We start from the raw sequence: 12,029 nt of genomic DNA on the forward strand, positions 1-12,029 counted from the left end.
GTTTTCGGTGTAAAGAAGAGGAAAATAGAATAATATCAAGGAGAATGCATATTTATTGGAGAATGCTAAATTCAGATGATCTTGAAGTCATACATACAAAACACTTTGGAGTTTTAGTTGAAGAAGGAAATCTCAAGGAGACCTGAAGACTCATGTAAAAAGAGGATTTCACATAATTTTACATATCTTTGAACAGTCCACTACCGCCATCTTGCCCTCTCTCTCTTCTCATGTTTTATTTTATTTTATCTATGTATTTGTTTTATGTTTTGATAGTTAGGGGCTGTCTAAGCCCTAGACATGTGTAAATCAAGATTTTAGCGTTGATTTTATAGTTTCTTGGATATTGAATGTTTGTTGATGCATTGGTTTCTCATTGATAAATTCTAGGTTTGTTTATCATGGTTGCAAACAAAGTAAGCATGCTAGGGTTTTATTGTTATGATTTTGTGTGTTGATCATCATGTCAAACATATTATCTAGAGTAGCAGGTGAGTGATTTGAGCCCCATTCATATGAATTAGCATTTAGGTAGATTAGAACAACACCATTGTATAGCTTTATTCATAATCTTTTAGATCTTAATGACTTCTATGTGAGAGCTGTATGAGAACATCACTCTAGGTTCCATGTTAGAAGCTAAGTTAAGTTGAAAACATCATTCTCTTAACATACCAAGTATGAAAGGTTGATAGGTTAAGTTCAACACATCGTTGGCTTAATTAGCTTGGGTGAAGACATTCAATTGAATATGAGTCTATAAGTTAGCAAATCTTGGTGAAATATATTATAGTGGTGTATGGATGTTCATAGCTATCTTATAACTTGGTTGTCGTTTCAATTTGTATACTGAAATAACAGAATCTGAAAGCCTATATATTTGAAAACTCAAGGCTCTGTGCATCTATTGTTACTATAACTCACTGAGATACTGTTTTCTTGTACTTTTGTGTAGCTTATATCCAACTAATGTAGGGGCCGCGCATTGCGCTCTCTTGCGTCAATAGTCTAGTGATCAAATTCCTGATAATGAGATTGCAGATTGAATATACATTAAGTACAACTCCAACAAAAACCCAACGCCCACCCAACCTAATGTAGAGCAAAAACAAACAGTAAAATGAGGTGAACAGTACTAAATCTTTAGGCTGAATGATTTATAGGTAAACTAAGGAGTAGTAGAAACAACACCTCCCCTCTCCTTCTTTGTCGACCCCAAACAGATGGCAAGTAATAACAAAGAAACACGTGCAGCCACCAAACCCAACCTGCATACTCAGCAACCAACCCGGCCCAGTGGCAGAAACCCAACCTGCACAGTCCCAATGCTTATGTTTATCCCTAGCCAACTTTGTCATTTCCGTCAATTTGACAACATTATACAAATAAAAAAGTCACATCAAATTATTGGTGGCTTGTGCACTTGCGTGGCTGAATCTCAACCACCTCAGTTCTTTTTTCTAGGGGAATAAATTAACTTTATTGAGCATAAGTCCTTCTACGACCACAAGGATTAAATACAGGAGATGACATGTCATCTCTCATACACGCTAACAATTAAAAAAGCAGATAAAAACGCGCTTATTAATCAAACTAAAGTCTGAAAAAGTCCAAAACAAGCAGACGTCTAAGAATGAAAATGCAAAGCAAGTATGTAACTCCTCAAACGCTAAGCTCTGATGACTCCATCAACCGAATTGGGCCTAACGCATCAATTTGCGTACCCTAACGGAAGAATGGTCGAAAACATAGAATTTAAAGGAGGGTCTTCACCCATGAGGTTCGAAATCCGACCAAACCCACAGAACAGAAAAGAAGAATGAAAAAACAAGACCTGACCCATAAACCAAACAACCCAAAAGACGAAGCCTAGTAGCCCACACCTCCTCCGCGGTTACCGACGTATCTAGTCGGAGTCGAGATCTCAAGAGCAGCCGCCGCCGCATCAATTTGGCGCCTTAGCTAGCCCGGAGTCCATGAACACCGGAAGAAGAACACATGGGAATGCCCCTGCCATGCCTTCCCAAACCCTCAACGTACACCGCCTCCGTCAAAATCAATATCTAATTCGATGACTTCAATCACCGCATGGAGTAAACAACTCCGGCGCTGAAAGCTAATACCACCTTGCCTGTTAGTAGTCTCCTCAACTTGAATCATCGCCTTCCGATAGCAAAAACCACAGTTTGTGTAGATTGTCTACCCGCACGGAGACTGATCTCGCGTGTTATACCCACCCTTGCACGTCGTCGACGCATAGAGGATCCCACAACAAGGGCCTGAAGCCTAGCGCTGCCTGGGTTTCTGTATTCTCAGCTTCGAGTTAGACATAGCGAATTTTCTGTTTTGTAGTTTTTATATACACACAAATGAGAGGGTCTCCTTGATGAAAGAGCTGATAAATTGATGCCACTTTTGTGAGAAGACCTAATGGTTGATTTTCTGTGATTCATTTTTAACTTGGAGACTTTCAACCACCTCAGTTCTTGAGTCATTAAATACATGAATTTTTTTTTGCATTTTACATCACTATCATTTGCCTTTAGTTCTTGAGATATTTAACATATTTCAATAGTTGTATTAAATAATGGTTGTGTCAGGTGCAACTGAAACTGTTGAATACAACCGAACTCTAGAGCTAAAGATTTTCGATGATACAGAGGCTGGTGTCAAAGGAATTTTAGATGCAGGCCCACAAAGTTCCAAAGACATTCATAACACCATCTAAAGGTGAGGCTGACTTTCCAACATATCAGCAACACAATTTGCGAATTCCTGTCATAAATCTGTGGCCTCTACGGGGATCGCCGCAAGGAGATTGTTAATGATGTTCAGATTGCATCCGAGACATGGGGTTTCTTCCAAGTAGTGAACCATGGAATTCCACTAAATCTACTCGAAGATATGATCCAAGGAGTAAGGAAGTTTACTAAGCAAGAACTGGAGGTGAAGAAACAGTTCTATAGTCGTGACTAAATCATCAAATATGACACAATTTGGAAATATATTTTCAGAGATATATTCATCTCACACTAGAGACTATATATAGAGAATACATTGTATTACAACCCTACGTACTACTATATATATAATAGGTAAGTACTAACTACATGATGTACACCCTTAAATTACATTATATGACTCACGTTGACACTCATCCTCAAGTTGGTGCATACACCTTAACCATGCTTAACTTACTAAGTGAGTCATAAAACGTCTTCTTATAAACTCTTTTAGTGAGTATATCTGCAAGTTGTTATTCAGTATGGACAAAAGGGAGCTAATAATCTTTGTATCTATCTTTTCTTTTATAAAATGACAATCCACCTCTACGTGTTTAGTACGATCATGTTATATTGGATTTTGTGATGTATCAATTACTGCTTTGTTGTCACAATACAATTGCATATCACTTTTCAACTTAACACCCAAATCACGCTGCAGATTTCTCAACCATAACAATTCACACACTCCATGAGCCATACCTCTTTACTCAGCCTCAACACTCGATTGGGCCACAACTTTCTGTTTCTTACTCTTCCATGTGACTAAATTACCTTCCACAAAGGTAAAATAACATGATGTCGATCTTTTGTCTGTATTTAAAAGCTCAGTCTGCATCTGTAAAGCCACTAATCTCAAGAATGTTGTTGTGTTTGGAGAACATTACTCCTCTTCTTGGGGTTGACTTCAAGTACCTCAAAATTCTCACAACAGCATCCATGTGACTTTCACTTGGGTTATGCATGAACTGTCTCACTACACTCATTGCATAAGCAATATCTAGTCTAGTATGGGTCAAATAAATCAAGCGCCCAACTAACCTCTGATAGCGAGCTTGATCAGTTAGTTGTCTGGTCTAGATACTCTGCTAAACGATGGTTTTACTCAATATGAGTATCGATAAGTGTGCAATCTAACATACATGTCTCTGCCAACAAATCAAGTATGTATTTTCTCTGAGACAAGTAGATCTCGTCTCTCCCCCTTGCTAACTCAATCCCTATGAAATACTTGAGATCATCCAAATCCTTCATCGTAAACTCAGAAGACAACTGTCTCTGTAGCTGATTCATCTCTACAATATCATTGTCAGTAATCACCATATCATCAACATATATAATCAAAGCTACTACCTTCTCTTGCTGGTGCTTGAGAAACAAGGTATGATATGAATTACTCTATTTGTAACTAATTTTCCCCATAAACTGTGAGAACATCCCAAACCAAGCACGATGACTGTTTGAGACCATATAGAGACTTTGTTAGTTTTCACACAAAATCACCAAAAGAGATAGTTACATACCCTAGAGGAAGACTCATATACTCCTCTACAACTAACTCTTCATGAAGAAATGCATTCTTGACATCAAACTGTTGAAGTTGCCAGTTCAAACTAACAGCAAATAAAAAGAGAACTCGAATAGTGTTCATCTTTACAACCGGAGCAAAAGTCTCATCATAATCCATACCATATATCTGAGTAATCCCCTTCGCAACAATACATGTTTTATACAGGCTTATTGACCCATCTGTATCATGCTTCACAGTGAACACCCAATGAAACCCTACAGCTATCTTGCCATGTGGTGGAGGCACAAGTTCCCAAGTATCATTTTTCTGCAATACCTCCATCTCTTCCTCCATTGCTTTCCTCCACTTTGGATCTCCTAATGCATCATGCACTTTATTAGGTACTGATATAGCAGATATTTGATTCACAAAAGATTCATTTGACTTTGATAATCTCCTAGTGCACATATAGTTGGTTGTTTGATATTTTGATTTAGTGTGTAAACTAGGTTCATATCTTTTGGTGGTTGACCTCTAGTAGACCTCTTTAGTAACACATATTGCCCACTATCAGACTCATTACTAGTACCAGTGGATGAACATAATTCAGATGAGTGATCTTCTGTACCAGGAATTTGTTGGTCGGGGGTATGAGTGATCATGGCGGGAAGGGCAGTTGTGCTCTCAACTATTAGTTCTCCTTCTGGAATCTCAGTGTCTGATGCTTCTACCTCTGGTAAAGTTTCTACCTTAGAATACGCTCTTGCTACTGCTGGTATCTGATTATCTGCTGGAGTCAAAGTATCTCTGACAATGACTCTTGCCCAAAAAATGAATTCTACACTGAAGAGTTGTATCAGAAGAGGTAAAATAACTCATGTACTCAAAGAAACTAACATCCATGGTGACATAGTATTTTCTGGTGGGTGGATATTAATACTTGTATCCCTTTTGACTGCTTCCATAACCAACAAACACACACTTGATTGCCCGAGGATCCAACTTAGACTTTCTTTGACTTTTAGGACCATGAACAAAAACCACACAACCAAAAACACAAGCAGGTATATTGTAAAAAGAAGGAATGGAGACATGAGATGCAAGAACCTGAAGATGAACTTTTCCCTAAAGAACACTATATGGAAGACGATGGAAAAAATGAGCTGAAGCTGGTACAACATCACCCCACAAATACTTAGGCATATGAGCGCTAAAACTAATGGAACGAGCTATATTAAAGAGATGACGGTTTTTCCTTTCGGACACCCCATTTTTCTTTGGTGTTCGTGAACATGTGGTTTGGTAAATAATCCCATGATCTTTGAAAAACTGTTGGAAAACATGATTGACCTACTCTCTCCCCTCCCCCCCCCCCCATATCAGAATGAAGAATCCTAATAGTATTATTATACTGTGTTTGGACATGAGTATGAAAAGCTTGAAAAGTAGGAAAAACTTCATCTCTAGTTTGAAGAAGAACAACCTATGACGACCTAGTGCAATCATCAATAAAGGACACATAATACATCATTTCGGTGACTATAGGCTCTTTTAGAAGGTCCCTAAACATTAGAATGAATTAATTTAAAAAGGGTATGACTCTTAGAAAAACTCAGAAAATAAGTAGAACGATGACTCTTAGCAAGGATACATATTTCACAACATAAAGAGGTCTGATCCACACCATTAAACAGGGAAGACATGCTTTTTTTCATAACATAGAAAGATGAATGCCCCAATCGGCGATGCCACAACAAAATTTCACTTATCTGATTAGAACATGCAGTCAAGGCAGTGCATGGTTGTGCTCCTGGCTTAGCTTTTGCATATGTCTGATCCAAGTGAAACAATTTGCCCCTTAAATCTCCCCGACCGAGTATCTCCCTGGTGAGAAGATCTTGAAAAATTACATACATGAGAAAAAATGTCACATAATATCGAGATTCAGTATTCAACTAGGGAATAGATATCAGTTGAGGTGACAAGTTAAGGACATATATAACATTATGAAGTTCTAAAATAAGAGTGATACGAACTGACTCTCCCCCCAACACTGGAAAATCCTCACCATTAGCATTAGTAACATAAGATACTGATGGAGAAGACAACTTAGTAATAAAGTAAGATTTTATTATAAGTCATATGATCAGAGGCACCAGAATCAATAATCCAAGTATCAGAACTAACAAAGTTTGAAACTTTTAAAGCCATACTGATTTTACCACCAGCTTGAGTTCTTGTAGTCATAGAGATGTTACCACCAGTGCAGAATTGCCCACACGAGGTCTAGAGTCGTGTGAGAACTCAACTCTCCAGCCATTCTTGCCATCTAGCTCTCGAATAACACTCTTGACATCCCTCATGTGAAGAAAATCAATGAAAGCATAATCTGATGGCCTCCTTGCAACTCATTTTCTTCTGATGGCTCTGAAATTATTGAACTCAATTTCAAGCTCTCCCTCTGAAACTCAAGAATCTAAATTGTCAACATACGCATGAGACATTTTTTTTCCGGGTTGGGTTGGTGCGTAAACAAATACAGGGCAAGCAAAATCAAACCTGACGGAGCAAGTAGAATTAGGCCAAATCGGGTAGGACTGACAAACCAGGTTGAAGCACTGAAACCGGTGGGACTGATCTCTAGGTCGGATTTGACAACACCGATCTCACTGGAACGTGCTGGATGGGTTGGACGGTGACCAGACTGGTCTGGATCGTGTCAGACAGATCTGGATTGATGTAACAACGGACGAGAGATGTCGGCAGAGAACAACGCCTGACTGGACTGAAAAAGCATGATGCAAATCTAAGAATAGGGTGATGGCAAACTGAGGACTTACGATGTGATGGCAGACTGACGACGTCGGCGAGATAGAACCAAGTTGATGGGGATTGGAACTGAGAACCGAGTCGACGTCGGCAGACTGGAAGTAGGAGATGACCAAGTTGGGTGCCCAAAGTAAAGCTCTCAAAGAAGAGACGACGTTGACATTGACGTTGACGAAAATGAGAAAATAGAACCCTAACAATGGGGTTTAATTCCACAAATGCATTGCAGCGGAAAACAAAGAGACGAAGTCATTTTAGATCTTTGTTCTGATATTAAGTCAAATATGACACGATTTGAAGAATATATTCTCATAGATAAATTCATCTCACACTGGAGGCTATATATAGAGAATGCATTATACTACAACCCTACGTACTACGTACTACCATATACATAATAGGTAAGTACTAATTACATGATGTATGTGCACCCCTAAATTATATTATATGACTCAAAGTTGACACCAACTAGAACTGTAAGATTCAATAGCAATTATGATCTCTACCAATCTAAAGCAGCAAATTGGAGGGACACCCTATTTTTCTCCAAGGCTATAGTGGATCATGTACCCCAAGAACTCCCTCAAATTTGTTACGTAATTTCTTAGTGACCCTCTGTGGATTGTAAACATCTTATGTTATTTCTATTATTTACTGTGGATCTTTACACTATTTGACCTCATGCAATATGCTCGTGAAGTACGAAAGTTTGAAAGTATAGTCCGGCCACATTTTGTTGTCACGTTTGATGATTTTCTATATGGACTCAGTGTACATGACATACGAGATTAACAGTTGGACAACTTATACATGCCATAAATGTGTTATATAAACTGTTGGGTACATTTCTTTACATGTTTGTATCATCCAAAATGGAGAGAAGGAACAGTTGAGTAGGCAAACCATGTTGTAAAGTTGGGAGATCAACTCTTCGGATTACTGTCAGAGGCTCTGGAACTTAAAGAGGATTACCTAACGGAAATGGAGTATGCTAAGTTTTATACCTGTGTGCCACTACTATCCAGCATGTACTGAACCAGAGCTAGCTTTGGGAACTAGCAAGCACTCAGATCCAGCATTCCTCACAATTCTTCTTCAAGACGAAATAGGAGGCCTTCAAGTTCTTCATGGAAGTCAGTGGATTAATGTGGACCCCGTTTCAGGAGGCTTAGTAATAAACATAGGGCAAAAATGCCAATTTGCACTCTAAATTTAGCCATAATTGTCAGTTTGCACTCTGAACTTACATTTGAATCAATTTGACTCCTAAACTTGGTAAAAATTTTCGATTTGCACCTCATCCGTTAAATTTAATGTTTTTCATCCAATTTTAAGTCACATATTATGCATTTGAGGGACAGTATTGTCATTAAATATTTATTCATATTTAATAATTAAATAAATTAATAAAATTACTTAAGAAGAACACTTGCTACTATGTTTTTTTATTTTTTTAAACATGTTATTGATTTATATATTTATTATTTTACGTGATATGGTATGTTAAAAGATATTAGAAAATTTTAAATAAATATATAGAAATTTAAAATAAATTTGTACATATAAAAATATATATATACACAACACACTATCTTTGAATGAGTGAGTATGTTGAATATACCTTGAGTATGTAGAAAAAAGATATAAATAAATAATTTAATTAAAAAAATAATCCTCCTTTTAAAGAATATTTTTATTTGTTTTTAAGAAAAATATAAATAGGATATGACAACATTACCCCTTATGTGCATGACATGCAACGCAAAATTGGATAGAAACAGTTAAATTTAACGGATGTAGTGCAAATCGGCAATTTTTACCAAGTTTAGGAGATAAATTGACTCAAATGCAAGTTCGAGGTGTAAATTGAAAATTACAGCTAAATTTAAGGTATATTTTGACAATTTTACCTAAAAATATGGGATTTTCTCTAGCATATCAAATGAAAAGCTCAAAAGTGTTCAACATAGAGTACCCGCCAACCGGGTCGGTCCACGAGTTTCGCAGCTTTTTTTTCAGAGAGACCGCTAACAGGTCCTATGGTCCGATCAAAGAGCTCCTATAAGATGAGAACCCACCTGTCTATAAGGAATTCTACATTGAGGAGTATCAAGGCAAGTACTTTTCTCAAGCGCTTGATGAGAAGTCTACACTTGACCAGTTCAGGCTATGAAGCCCGCTGTTTCCACTACCTCAAATTTTCAACATTGGAGATCTCTTTCAGGCATGCCCTCTCTACTTATCAATAATCATTTTTTATTGACAGCAAAAAATAAGAAATGTACAAGGAACTCTTTAGTTGCAATGGATTGAACCGATCTGCGGTCTCTGTGATAACATTAATTTTGTGTGCAGATAAATTGAAACAACAAACTGGGTGAGATATTATAAGGTTATACCATATGCCTTTTTGCAATATGTAGTATGCAACCTATATATACCAACTATTTAAAGTTGGGAAATAAATTTTGCACTCTGCATTTTACAAACCAGGCACGTTAATTTTTTGTCTTCAGTGAAACACAAAACGTCTCTTTATGCATGATAGTTTAGACTATTGGCTTTATATTTAGTAAGTGGACAAAACCTATTAGTGCAGCCCATTGGTGACTACACGGGCTAATTTTAGGTTAATTAGGATTGCTACATATATATACTTGTATTTGGAAGTATATATATATATATGTAGTAGCCGTCAAACATATATTGGGTTGTGAGGGAATTTGTTGATTAACCTACTGCCTATGTTTTTCTGTTAGAGGAGAAGAGTAGCTATTGGGGTTTTGGGATTATAGAGTTTTAGTACAAAACTCTATTGTATTCTCTCCAATTGATCATAGTGGAATTTCTTGCCGGCTCCGAAAGTTGACGTAGCTCAATTACATTGATTGAGTGAACCACTATAAATTTTGTGTCTTTGTGTTTTCTTTTCTTTATTGTTCCTTATCAATATTGTTGTTTGTTTACACTTCCACACAACAAACTGGTACCAGAGCAGGTTCCGAATTAGGATTGATATTGATATTGTTTGGAAGTCATGGTTGACGATAATGTTGATGGTGAGAAGAAAAAGAAAGGGACTTCAGGTTCTTCGCGGGCTAGACCATCAATTGGCAATGCCAAATTTAAAGTTGAAAAGTTCGATGGAACAAATAATTTTGGCATGTGGCAGTATGAGATGATGGATGTCTTGTGTCAACAAGAATTTAATATTGCTCTTGAAGACAAACCAGATGACATGACTGTTTCGAAGTGGAAACAAATTAATAAGTGGACTTGTGGTTCTATTCAATTGCCTTGCAAAGGATTAGAAGTTCTCTATTATGAGGGAAACTTCGGCAAAGGAGGTATGGAAGAAATTAGAAGACCAGTATATGGCAAGAGTGCAGAAACTCGGTTTCACCTGAAGATGAGGCTTTTCCGGTTCAACTACAAACAAGGTATTTCTATGACTGAACGCATCAGTGATTTCAATAAGATACTTGCAGATTTGGTTAATTTAGATGTGTGCATTTGATTACAACATTATTACATGGAAAGAATAAAGTGAAATTTGATTATGTGTGCAGTCCATTGATTAATAATGAGTGTAGAAAGAAGGAGAAGCAATTAGATAAAGTGTCGGGTGAAGCACTTGTAGCAAGAGGCAGATCGAATGATAGAGAGTTTAGTGGAAAGAGAGGTAAATCGCTTTCCAAGTCAAAAAATAAATTTCCTGCAAAAGATGAGTGTGCTTTCTGTCGTCAAAATGGGCATTGGAAGAAAGATTGTCTCAAATTGAAGACTAGAGACAAGAAAGGCCCATAAGTGCATGTGGCGAAAAGTGAAGATGATGATAAATTAGATTTGGTTTTGAGTGCAGATAACTTCGAAGACATTGAGATTGTTTTGGCTTTGGCAAGCTTATTGGCACTTGATTATTCTGACAGGTGGATAATAGATTCGGGTTGTACCCACCACATGTGTCCTAACAAGGAATGGTTCTCTACGTTGAGAGAATTTTAATGGTGTATTAGTTCTTATGGGTAATGATAGTCCTTATAGAACTAGAGGGTTTGGTACAGTTCGTCTCAAGATGCATGATGGGAGTGTTAGAGAATTGACAAACGTTCGGTATGTTCTGAACTTGAAGAAAAATCTGATTTCTTTGGGAACTTTGGAGTCAAAAGGGCACTCAATTATATTGAGGAATGGTGTTACTAAAGTTGTTTATGGTTCACTTGTGATAATGAAGGGTACTAGAGAAAGAAACTTGTATTTTTTACAGGGTAGTACAAGCGAACCAGCATTTTCTGATATTACAAATGATACAGACACTACCAGATTATGGCATATGCGTCTTGGACATGCTGGTGAGAAAGCTATGCAGGGATTGGTGAAGCAAGGCTTGTTGAAAGGTGCAAAGACTTGAAAATTGGAATTCTGTGAACATTGTGTTTTGGGAAAGTAGACTAGAGTGAAATTTGATACAACAATTCATTAGACTAAAAGAGCTTTAGATTATGTTCACACAGATGTATGGGGACCTATAAAAACTACATCTTTAGGAGGTAAGCGTTATTATGTTACTTTGGTTGATGACTTCTCTAGAGAGTATGGGTGTACACCATGAAGCATAAAGATGAAGTCTTAGATATATTTGTGAAGTGGAAGAAGATGATTGAAACTCAGACCGGTCGGAAAATTAAGAGGCTCAAGTCAGATAATGGTGGTGACTACAAGTCTGATCCGTTCTTGAAATTGTGTCGAGATGAGGGCATTGTGAGGCACTTCACAGTTAGAGGAACACCGCAGTAAAATGGAGTAGCAGAATGCATAAATCAGACTTTGTTAGAGAAGGTTCGGTGTATGTTGTCTAATCTTGGATTAGACAAAGAATTTTGGGCAGAGACAGTTAGATATGCCGA

General features: G+C 37.4%; 1 pseudogene; it reads left to right on the forward strand.

Moving 5' to 3' along the window:
• Positions 1–2,587: 2,587 nt before the first annotated feature.
• Positions 2,588–9,465, forward strand: LOC126792559 (deacetoxyvindoline 4-hydroxylase-like; annotated as a pseudogene).
• Positions 9,466–12,029: the final 2,564 nt, after the last annotated feature.

Source organism: Argentina anserina, chromosome 4 (genome assembly GCF_933775445.1).
Source record: "Argentina anserina chromosome 4, drPotAnse1.1, whole genome shotgun sequence".
Taxonomy (NCBI): domain Eukaryota; kingdom Viridiplantae; phylum Streptophyta; class Magnoliopsida; order Rosales; family Rosaceae; genus Argentina; species Argentina anserina.